Here is a 12432-nt window from a genome sequence, read left to right as displayed (position 1 = left end):
GTCCATTAGCAAACCCAAATTACGCGCCTGAAGAACTCTTTCTAATCGGTTGCCTCTAATACATATGTTTAAAAGCTCAGGTTCAACATTACTTAATTGTTTATTCGAACCAAACAAAATGTACTTGGACTTAGAAGGATTGAGTACTAAAGAATTACTATCAGACCAATGTGAAATTCGGTCAAGGTCTTCATTAATTAATGCTACAGCGTCTTGAACCTTTTCGGGCCTAAAAGAGTAATACAACTGTAAGTCGTCGGCATACAAGTGATACTTGCAATGTTTAATTTTTTTAATTATGTCCGCACAATATAAAATAAAAAGTAAGGGACCCAAAACAGAACCCTGCGGTACACCTCTGGAGACTACTGCTGCCGACGATCTGTACTTCCTTCCATCCTGATGCACTAATTCTACAGACTGTGTTCGATGACTTAAATAGCTATCAAACCATTTAACAGCATTAACATTAAACCCATAATAAGATAGTTTGGATAGCAGGAGTGCAATGTTGATACAGTCAAAAGCACGCGAAAAGTCTAGGAGTACAAGAATAGTGCACATCCCTTTATCTTGGGCAGAAAGAATATTATCAGTAACATCCAATAATGCCGTCACCGTTCCACGACCAGCCCTAAAACCAGATTGATGTTCAGGCAAAATTTGCTGCTTCTCAAGATAAGCCAATACTTGCGAATGTACTATCTTTTCCAGTATTTTAGAGAAACAGGGTAGAATGCTGATTGGCCGCAGGTCTTTTGATATAAGGGGGTCTGAAACTTTTGGTAGCGGACGAATTAATGCTGCTTTCCAACTATCTGGAAAGATAGAGGTTGTAATAGAAGCATTTACAATGTTTCTAATTGCATCCACACTATGTGGGAGGGTCATTAGAAGCATATCAAGTGAGATTTTATCGGCCCCTTCCGCATTTGAATGAAGTTTTTTAAGTATTTTTAATAAATCAATATCAGAAATAGTACAAAGGGAGAAAGCATTATTATAAAGAAAATTAAACTCAAAATAAGTGAGTAGAGAAAAAGAGGTAATGTTTGCCCCTGGAACGACAAGAAAGTGTGCATTTAATGCCTCGGCGTCAGAAAAATGTGCCGGTAATGAAAGAGATTTCTTAGGCAGGATGGTAGTCTTTAAATTACGCCACATCACCTTAGGATACTTAATTTTATTTATAATATAATTTTTAAAATAAGCGCTTTTCTCATTATGAATGGCTTCTATTACTAAATGTTTGTATTGATGGTAAAATATTTTATTAGACTCTGATTTAACCTTACACCATTGTGAATGTGCGTCGTCCCTTAAACTCATCATAAATTTTACGTTGTTCGTAATCCACGGATAGCAATGTTCCTTAAACAGTTTAGACCTGCTAGGAGCATGTTTATCAAATAATTCTAGGACTGAATTATTAAAATAAGAAACCATCTGATTAACACAACTTAAGGATGAAATATGGTTCCACGGAATATTCCCAAGATCTTTATCAAAATTATCTAGGCTCACACTCTTAAGTGGTCTATACTCAATAAACTTAGGCGAGATTTTGTCTCTTTTAATATTCAAAATACAATCAAGGAATGCATGATTGCCTAATGAAGGAATACGACTCGCGTATTTTGCGTACGCTGCCCAAACTATAAAAGATAGAACCATAAAATGTTCTAATTTATTGTAGATCTTATAAATATCTATAAAATATCTTATAAATTCTTCACTAAGTAGGTACTGTTTATATAGATAAATATTTTGACCTTTGAATGATTAAAATTGGTAGTTTGGTTTTGAAGTGAATTGGCGAAATTAAAAAAATACGATTATAGGGGATATGGGTAGGGTACGGGTAGGGTGCGTATAGGGTAAGGGTAGTTGAAAGTTTACATCGAGTATCACGCGGACGAAGTCGCGGGCGTCCGCTAGTATACTTAATAGAGCATCAATAGCTCACCGGTAAGAGCGGTCGGACTAATCACCCAGGGGTGGTGGTTCGATCCCCGCCCGGTTGGGGTATTGTCGTACCCACTCCTACTAGTCTTTCGCGTGTGAAACCGCTGGGCTAAACTACGCCGTTTTTAGAAATTCTTTCACCAATGTTAAACTACATTATGAGCGAGTAATATGAGCTATATTTTATTCCCGTATTCCCAATAGAACGGGAATTACGCAGACGAAACTGCAGAGCGTCCGCTATTAATTTACAAGTTTATTTATTGCTATAAATAAACGTCATTTCAATAGTTGATACAATTTAACATAACAAGGTCAATATCACTTTGACATCATGACCTCAAAAATACCAAGAATAATTTATTAGGTATGTTTTTGTTCGTATTTACACCCACTGTAGGCAAGTTATTACATTACTATTTGTAATGTATACCAAAGGCGAATATCGGTCATGTTGAAAATTACATTAATTATTTAATAATTAATTAATTAAAAAAAACAATCACCAGTAGCAGATTATAACACTGCATGATGTCATGCCCATGCGACCATTTTATGAGTTTTTTTTAATTTTTCACAAGTTAGCCCTTGACTACAATTTCACCTGATGGTAAGTGATGATGGATTCTAAGAGGGAAGCGTGCTAACTTGTTAGTAGTAGGATGAAATTCCACACCCCTTTCGGTTTCTACACGACATCGTACCGGAGCCGGTAGGGTGGTAACTAGCCACCAGCCAGACTTGGATCAATCAAGAAAACCTCGATAGACCTAGCCGGGGATCAACCCAGGACCTTCGTCTTGTAAATCCACCACCCTACCGACAAAGTACCTACCGCCAAGCGATATAGCATTTCGTTACGATGTCGTGTAGAAACCGAAAGAGGTGTGGATTTTCATCCTACTTCTAACAAGTTTACCCGATTCCATCTTAGGTTGCATCATCACTTACCATCAGGTAAGATTGTAGTCAAGATCTAACGTGTAGAGAATTAAAAAAAAGATACGTCAGTCTCTGACATTATCATAAACATCTGAGTGGTCGTTAATTTAACATTATTACCCTAATCCTGTAGAGTCTCATTGTAACAGCGTGGTGGATCTAAGCTCCATATCCTATAAGGAGGGAGGCCTTTCCCAGTAGTGGGCCTTTAAAATAGGCTGGTAATGATGATGTAATCCAGAAATCAAATCTATACATTCGTCAGTCAGTCAGTCAGTACATACAGAGCAAAGCCTCTCAATATGTAGATGTGGATGTTGGTTTTTAGGTAACACAAATTTAAATCCCACCCTTCATATACAAAATCCCGCAGCGCTACTTAATTGTCATTTAAAATATTCCATTAAGCCTTTTAAAAATGTCGACGTAATCTCCACTCCAGCTGTAAAGGCACGTCTACACAATACTCGATGTGGACAAAAAATAATGTAAAGCGCGATCCCCACTTCCAGTGAGTGGATTCCGTATCTTACTAATACTGTTAAGAGGGAAGACTTGATTGTTTGTATTGAAAAGGTTCTGAAACTACTGGACAGATTTGAAATATTCTTTCAATAATAGAAAATAATGGTGATAGCCCAGTGGATATGACCTCTGCCTCCGATTCCGAAGGGCGTGGGTTTGAATTGGGCCCGGGGCATGCACTCCCATCTTTTCCATTGTATGCATTTTGAGAAATTAAATATCACGTGTCTCAAACGGTGAAGGAAAAACATCGTGAGGAAACCTGCATACCAGAGATTTCTCTGGATTCTCTGCGTGTGTGAAGTCTGCCAGCATTGGGCCAGCGTGGTAGTCTATATCTACGAGCTCAGCAGTGAGCCGAATATAGGTTGATAATCATGATGAACCACGGGAACGGGAACTATGCAGGTGAAATCACGGGGTTCTGCTAGTAATAAAATATTTTTGCAATTTGAGACAATAGGGTTTTATATTTAAATTATTTTAACTTATGCTCTGTTTTGCATTTTCTTTTGGGATCTTATTTTAACGTCTTTGGTTACGATGAGAAACACTGGTGAACTGATGCACGAAATATCTAGGACTAGCTGACGTCGCGCGGTTTTACCCGCGTGGTTTCGGTTCACGTAGGAATACGGGGATAATATATAGCCTATAGCCTTCCTCGATAAATGAGCTATCTAACACTAAAAGATTTTTTCAAATCGGACCAGTACTTCCTGAGATTAGCGTGTTCAATCAAACAAACAAACAAACTCTTCAGCTTTATAATATTAGTATAGATGCGACATTGACAGACATATTAGTGGCAGTAGGGCTTTTTGTGGCAAGAGTTCTTCCGGGGATGTACCTACTACAGTCGCACAGCATTGCTATTCGTCTAAATGCACATGATTGGCATGGTTGCCGTTGTAGTTACAGGCTCATTAATTAACACCTACAACTCAAGATAGATAGACGCTTGGCGGCACTTTATGTTACTTACATGACCTGCGGAGTTTCTCTGTTTAAAGAAGGAACCCTAAAAACAAATCCGTACCGAATTTGATAGAATTTGACGTGATCAAAGAGATGCCGGGTGACAGTGAATGAACGAATGTACAACTCGAAATTCCATGTAGATTTCAATAGAGTGGGCCCTTTTTTGCCTTTTTTTGAGACCGAATGGATTCGTAACGTTGATGTATTCGACGCTTGCAAGACTTTGATTTTCGCTTTTTTGGGAATGCAGGTAGTCGTAGATAAAGCTATCGAAAGGTTGAATTATTTTGTAAATCTGGAATTTTGGTAACTAAATCAAATTTGAAAAAATTCAATAAGGCTAAACTTTTATACTACAGCGTTTCTTGATGTTACCAACAAAGAAATTAGAAATGAAGGTAGAAAATGCATGTCATTTCATAACTTTTTATTTTTAATTATGTATGGTTTTTTTATAAATTATATTAATCATATCTAATTGTTCTAATTGTTTATCAACAAACATATTTAAAATGTGAGTATAAATCACTAGTAATTTCACACCTAATAATAATTATAATTAACTTGTTCTTAAATTTATGAAAATAAATTTGAATAATAGGCTTAGAACAAATCTATATTAATATTATAAAGCTGAAGAGTTGGTTTGTTTGATTGAACGCGTTAATCTCAGAAACTACTGGTCCAATTTAAAAAATTCTTTTAGTGTTAGATAGCCCATTTACCGAGGAAGGCTATGGGCTATATATTATCCCCATATTCCTACGGGAACAGGAACCACGCGGGTAAAACCGCGCAGCGTCAGCTAGTTTAAAATAAATAAGTTGTGAAATGACATTTCTACCTTCATTTCTAAAATTCTTTGTTAGTAAACAGTATTCATCAAGAAAGGCATGTAGTATAGGGATATAACTTAACCGTTATGCTAACAATTAACCATACAACAAATCCACGTGCATGCAGCGCTAACGACAGGACATCCGATAAAACGTGATCGTGTGTTGACCGCGATGTGCACGATAGTTTAGCCACGAGTTTTTTAGGCAACCTACTCGCAATACATTTTTTTAATGTACTAAAGATATAAAACCCTAATCATGCAATAAACAGATGGGTGAAGGCGGTTTCTAATACGGATCTCCTACTAAACGGCGTCTAGCTAAACACAAATCCGTGGTCATACATTCACGCTATGACACGAGCAAAGAAAGGCGCAAACATTAGCACAGCGAAAACAATGGCGCTGATTACATTATGATACCGTTAACATTAGCAATAAAAGATTATGTAACACTACCACTAACTCACATGCAATACCTACTGGAGCTTTCATAACCATTTTATTATCTAGATTATTTTATATATATATATATATATATATATATTTTAATTATTTATATATGTAATTACATATAATGTATTGCACCTTCCCGCTCTTTCTTCGCAAGTTCTCTCGTCAGGGGTTGCCTGGTAGAGATTACTTATAATAATAAGGCCGCCTTTGCATGCTAAGTTAATTAAATGTTTTTAATGTTTCAATTTATAATTGTATTTTTGTGTGCAATAAAGTATTTCTTCTTCTTCTTCTTCTTCTAGATTATAGATCTAACTAGTTTGATCTTGGCTTCTCTTAAATGATCTTTGGGTCATATTAAGCTAGCCACTCAACATCCAATAAGTTCACGTGCCTGCAGCACTAACGCCAGGACATCCGATAAAACTGATCGTGTGTTGGTCACAATTAGGGTTGCCAACCGTACTATAATATATATATATTGTACTATATTTCAGGTCGGCGTACTATATACTGTTGAAGAAATATATGTATAGTACGCAAAAATTACTTACTATTTTGAACACTGAAATGTAAGAAACAAAACTTTCATTATAAAACTTATGAAATTTAGTCTTTGACAGATGCAAAAGCGTCTAGCCTATCCGAACTTGTCTATATTACTGAGATCCAAACATTAAACGAACAAATTGAAAAAAAAAGCTTTTGATTTTCAAAAAATCAAATGTGAAAAAGCATCGTCATCAACCCATATTCGGCTCACTGCTGAGCTCGAGTCTCCTCTCAGAATGAGAGGGGTTAGGCCAATAGTCCACCACGCTGGCCCAATGCGGATTGGCATCTTCACACACGCAGAGAATTAAGATAATTCTCTGGTATGCAGGTTTCCTCACGATGTTTTCCTTCACCGATTGAGACACGTGATATATAATTTCTTAAAAAAAAAAAATTCTTAAAAGAAAAAGCATATGACGCTCTTATATCAGACAAATAAATCTTGTAAAATGCAACAAGAGTAAATAATTATTGTTACACTTTGATTTGTTAATTAAGTTGTCCTGACAATTGTTGTGAATCCTAATCTTTGTTCGACATTGGTTTTCTTATAGTTTGTAAGACACTAAAATGATGATGTTCTGAGTTTGCTAAAAATATCGTTTTTTTTTTTAAATAAATGTTGATATTTTGCTTATTTACCTACTATATTTTTTGTAGCCTCATCTGAAAATACTACATTTTTATAAAAAAAATGTTGGCAACCCTAGTCACAATGTGCATGACATCATGCAGATCAACACATTATCAGTTAGATTGCATGAACTTATTGGATGGTGAGTGGATGTATGAACGTATGTAGAATTTCGATTTCTAATTAATTATTTACTTAACTACTGAAAATATTTTTTTACTAGCGGAAGCCTGTAGACGTGCGGTAAACGTAGATTTTTCCATAGATAAAAAGTAGTTGTCTGCTCCAAAGTCCAATCTATATGTACTCAATTTCATCCAAATTGGTTTAGCGGTTTAGGCGTGATAAGGTAACAAGACAGACAATGATATACTTTTGCATTTTTAATATTAGTATGGATTCAGAAACTATAAAGAATGTAATGAGAACTTTATCCTAACAGCTATAGGTATAAACTATATCCACATGGAATGGCCGCAAAGATATTGGCTGCATTTTTGCGTTGACCATCTTACTTTCTCAAAATCTACTCGACAGATTTTAATTTTTTTTTCACTATTAAAAAGCTACATCGTCACCGAGTAACATAGGCTATATTTTATCCCAGTATTCACACGAATACGGCAACCGCAGGGCATCTATCTGCTAGTAGCTTAGACCAGTTATTAATGGTCTAAGGCTAGTAGCAAATTGTAGGCATATTCGATTATTAGTTATTACATACTAATGCAAACAAATGACTATAAATATATTGCAGAATAAGGATAAACAAAACGGTTATTGACCTTGACTAGATAGAGTGGAAAATTAACACCTGATTTGGTTAAGTAAGTACACCTACTAATATTTAAATGTAATCGAAATTATGTAGGTATTGAATATAAGTAGGCGTTTTTACGGAAACTCATTATGAATGAATAATGGTTTATTTTACCGGCTTCAAAAAAGGAGGAGGTTCTACATTCGGCTGCATTTATGTTTTTTATCCGATAAAAGTCAAATCCGAGTGAAAACCTCTTCGACAGAACCACTCTTTGTTGGTACGTTTCACTCCGAATCCGGATCCTCTGGTGTTAAGTCAGTACAGTATATACCTAGTTGTATTTTTTTTGTTACAATTTAGAAGTTAGATTTGATTACAATCTCACCTGATGGTCAGAGATGTTACAATCAAAGATGGAAGCAGGCTAACTTCTTAGAAATGGAATGAAAATCCACACCCCTTTCGGTTACTACGCAATATTGTACCGGAACGCTAAATCGCTTGGTCGGTAGGGTGGTAACTAGCCACGACCGATTCCTCCCACTAGCTAGACCTGGACCAATTACCAAGACCAAGAAAACTTCAATCAACCGGGAATCAAACCCAGGACCTCTGTCTTGTAATTCCACCGCGCATATCACTGCGCCACGGAGGCCGAAGAAATTACAATTCTCCAAGCTTGTCACTTGGATTTGTCAGTTTTTCGGAGGACATACCTAGATAATTCAAGATCTTTAGACTTTAGAAGATTAGACTTACATTACTGTTAATTAGGTACATAGATTTAATGTTTTTTTGATAATCAAAAAGTTTCCGATTTTTACACTAATGGGTACTTACCTACCTATTAAAATATTGTAACTATTCTAGATATACTTACTAAAAAGAATTAATTAATAAATTTTAATATAGATTAATATTAATTATACTGCGTTGATACTGCTGTGATAGCCCAGTATGAGCTGTGATAGCCCAGTGGATATGACCTCTGCCTCCGATTCCGGAGGGTGTGGGTTCGAATCCGGTCCGGGGCATGCACCTCCAACTTTTCAGTTGTGTGCATTTTAAGAAATTAAATATCACGTGTCTCAATCGGTGAAGGAAAACATCGTGAGGAAACCTGCATACCAGAGTATTATCTTAACTCTCTGTGTGTGTGAAGTCTGCCAATCCGCATTGGGCCAGCGTGGTGGACTACTGGCCTAACCCCTCTCATTCTGAGAGGAGACTCGAGCTCAGCAGTGAGCCGAATATGGGTTGATGCCGAATACTGCGTTGCAATTGAGCATCTCCTTCATTTAGTTATTTAATTGTTAACCTACAGTAGCCAACAATAACAATGAGGTAAATAGGTACGTCAATATTATTCGTTACTTTTGACAGCTGTTTTACCGATAATGGTGTTTATACCTACATCGCATAATGAATAACACTTCGTCCTCGGTCTTCGCATGTTATTATCAACCCATATTCGGCTCACTGCTGAGCTCGAGTCTCCTCTCAGAATGAGAGGGGTTAGGCCTTAATCCACCACGCTGGCCCAATACGGATTGGTAGACTTTACACACGCAGAGAATCAAGAAAATTCTCTGGTATGCAGGTTTCCTCACGATGTTTTCCTTCACCGTTTGAGACACATGATATTTAATTTCTTAAAATCGGCTACGAGTTACGACACAGTCGTTTTCCGTACGCTCCATCTGTATATTATTGATTAATCTGTGGTAATATACTAAAAAGTTCTAGAACTTTTACATTTGACAACCTCATACTCATTTCAACATACGTAGGTAGGTAGTAACACCGGGCGGTGGTTTAATGCACTTTGAAAGTAAATTATCTAGTGTTACACAATTTGGGAGGCTTTTGTCTTTTGACATCATTGCATGCAACGTTTTCGCAACATGCCCGTGTAACTTAGATGTGTTAAGAATCTAGGTTACCTTGGTTACCGAGTATAAACGATTAATGTAGTTAAACCCACATGCCGGCATTATAGTAGCATGGTGAATACCAGAGCTCTTGAATGCTTTCATGGCGCGAAATTATGAGTAACAACTAACCTAAGTTACATGACAACAAAGACCTTTACAATGGCTTATGTATAAACGATATGGTCTTTGGTTTAAAATTACAATCAATGCTAACATCAAAATTGTAGGATAATTGTATTTATTACATGATTATTATTATAATGATATTTCACACAAACAGAAGTTTACGGTAACAAGTTTGAACACGCATTTTTCTTTGTTCAGCACATTGGAGGTTGCTTAAAAACAGGGTTCCCAACTTAGGGGTTTTCCCCCTAGATTTAGGGGGCAAATAAGTGAAATGGGATTTTTTTAGGGGTCTGAAATTTTTAGGGGTATTTTCAGGGATTTTTTGACTCTTTAATATTTTTAAATTGATGATAATTTTAATATTTCTTTCTTGACCTAGCGACTTATAACGACATATAATACGTCTCTACAACCACTCTGAAATAAAAAAAATTGTTAAATTTATTCATTGTCAACATAATGTATGATTTCAAAAAATCTTCAGATAAAGACGTAATATTTTGTCTGTATTAAATATATAGACTTTTGAAACATATTATAGCATTTCTAAATTATTATGAATTATATTTTTAGGGGGACAACTCAATAATTAAGGCGATTTTAGGGGATTTTGACACAAACTTTAGGGATAAATATTTTAGAGAGTTGGCAACACTGCTTAAAAATTTGAATTAAGAACGAACTTCTAAGTTCAAATATGGCGGAAGTACGTCAATTAGACAGTACGTCATAAGTACAACGAATATGCAATGCAAATCATAATCAATACGTGCCATAGATTATAAACAGATTTATTTAATAGATTTAATAACAATAACACGTCACAACGTTTAGTAACCGTTATTGTTTTTCAAAAAATTACGCGGTAAATGTCTGAATAATCGTGACATTTCGCTGGTAAGAGTGAAATACCGCGCGCGACCAGCCCTTATCGAACGCAGTGGAAAGATAAGAAAAATCGAAGTGCACGTTAGTAAAGCAACAGGTTGTTATAAGTACTAACAACGTTTTGTTTCCAGACAGAGGCCAAACAAACGAGAGCAGAGGTTAACGAAATTATATAATTTTATACGCGCTTCATTTTTTCTAATTAAGCGCACAGGAATTACGTAAGACGCAGGTAATGTGGATTGCACAAAAAAATCTAACCGACAATGCGCGGGTACAGAGTGAGAACGACTCGCGGTCGCTGACCTACAATAGGAAAAACCGTCTTTTATCAAACTCTGAACACTGCGGAAACCGAAAATCTGTACAAAATCACGATTACGATTAGTCACACGTACACACACTAATAAAACGTAACAGAGGCGTTTGAACGTATTAAACAAATACTGTTCAAACACATTCAACTTACCTTGTTTTCGAGATCCAACGTACGTTCACCTTAAAACTAAGCCTTTGTTCCCACTAAAGTCAACGGCTACAGAACGGTTTAATCTGAAAATAGAAACGAATTTTATTAAATAACCGCCTTCAAACGTAACTAGCCGGCCCTACGGGAGGAAACAAGGAGCGATCCGCCATGGTGGTTGTGTAAACACAGTGTATCTCAGCCGTTTGTATACGCACCGATAAAAGAACACGTTCACAACAGTTTTTGTCCACAACGCACAGAATAGCCGGTCGGTTCGAAGCAAAACTAGTTTATTTTTCCGATCGCATTATAACAAACAACAATCGTCCGTCCACAGTGGCGGTCGGCGCGAGACTGGGCGATCATGGCGCCCTCTCTTCTGCGCCCTGAGTCGGGCGTGTGTGCGTTAATTTTGTCTCTGTGGTAGTGCACCCTGCGCCCCGAGTCGACAACGGTTTATTTATTTTCGACTACGGGGTGAATAGAGTCTGTTTTGTGCAGTCGCCTACGGAAAATTGAATATGATCTGTGGAAAATTGTAAAAGGACGAAGTAGGTACATGGATGTTATTGCGCGTCGTTTCTTTATTCTTGTAAACGGCCGTGAACCGCGCGTCAGCCGGTCATTGCCACGGACGGGTATAAATATACGTCACATCATCTGAAACGATTATGCTTACATATAACTTTTATTGAAAATACTTAAACATCTTCTAAAATATGGTAAACGTATGTTAATGTATTCGTGAGGCAATAAACTTTGTATTGACTTTGGGTGTCATTTATAGTTATTTAAACTTGGAAAATTTATTTTGTTGCTAATTGGATTGCACATACTCGTAAAACATCTGAATTACACGGCAGACTGTGAGTAGGTACAGCCTTAAAAATAGAAATAATATCTTTTTCTTAAAACAGACAACTACTTATCCATATCACTAATAACAATGCAATAAAAATACGTAGGTATCCCATCTGTTTTCACTCAAACGGCAGGCCCTTGCACAGGATTCTTGGGAATGCGAAGTGCCGCCTTTTGTTTTATTTTTTTAAATGTTCTTATTAGTCTGCATTCCTGGCTTTTTGATCTAAAGTCATAATTCCTCCTTGACCTTGCAACACTGCTACTATAGTCTGTTATATTTTTATTCTAGTATTATACTTTCGGGTTTGGGTAAAGGCTGTTTGCAACGTAATGAATATCAGAAAGCCTTATTTTGCAGAAGATTATTATACTTATATAGTGACTTTAAAAACAATATAGTTACGTTATAAATCGTATCGAGCCGTGATAGTCCTGTGGATATGACCTCTGCCTCCGATTCCGGAGGGTGTGGGTTTGAATCCGGTCCGG

The 12432-nt window shown here is 36.6% G+C and overlaps 1 protein-coding gene across 5 annotated transcripts in view; it reads right to left on the bottom strand.

Moving 5' to 3' along the window:
• The window catches only part of LOC112043724 (brain tumor protein), a 497062-nt gene that overhangs the window by 210674 nt on the left and 273956 nt on the right, over positions 1 to 12432 (bottom strand). For 2 of the 5 annotated variants that reach the window (XM_052888775.1, XM_052888774.1), the window contains exons 1-2: positions 11295 to 11451; positions 11080 to 11162 (exon numbers count right to left, since the gene is read on the bottom strand). The exons of 2 other annotated variants lie outside the window; for them this stretch is intronic. The gene's annotated coding sequence lies outside the window, so the exon portion shown is untranslated. Of the gene's footprint in view, positions 1 to 11079; positions 11163 to 11294; positions 11594 to 12432 lie in introns of those variants that run through there. One more of the 5 variants, XR_008252064.1, reaches the window with a different exon arrangement.

This window comes from Bicyclus anynana, chromosome 23 (assembly GCF_947172395.1).
Source record: "Bicyclus anynana chromosome 23, ilBicAnyn1.1, whole genome shotgun sequence".
Lineage (NCBI taxonomy): Eukaryota > Metazoa > Arthropoda > Insecta > Lepidoptera > Nymphalidae > Bicyclus > Bicyclus anynana.
Note: the sequence above shows the minus strand (reverse complement) of the source record. Positions and strands in the feature narration are given on the sequence as shown.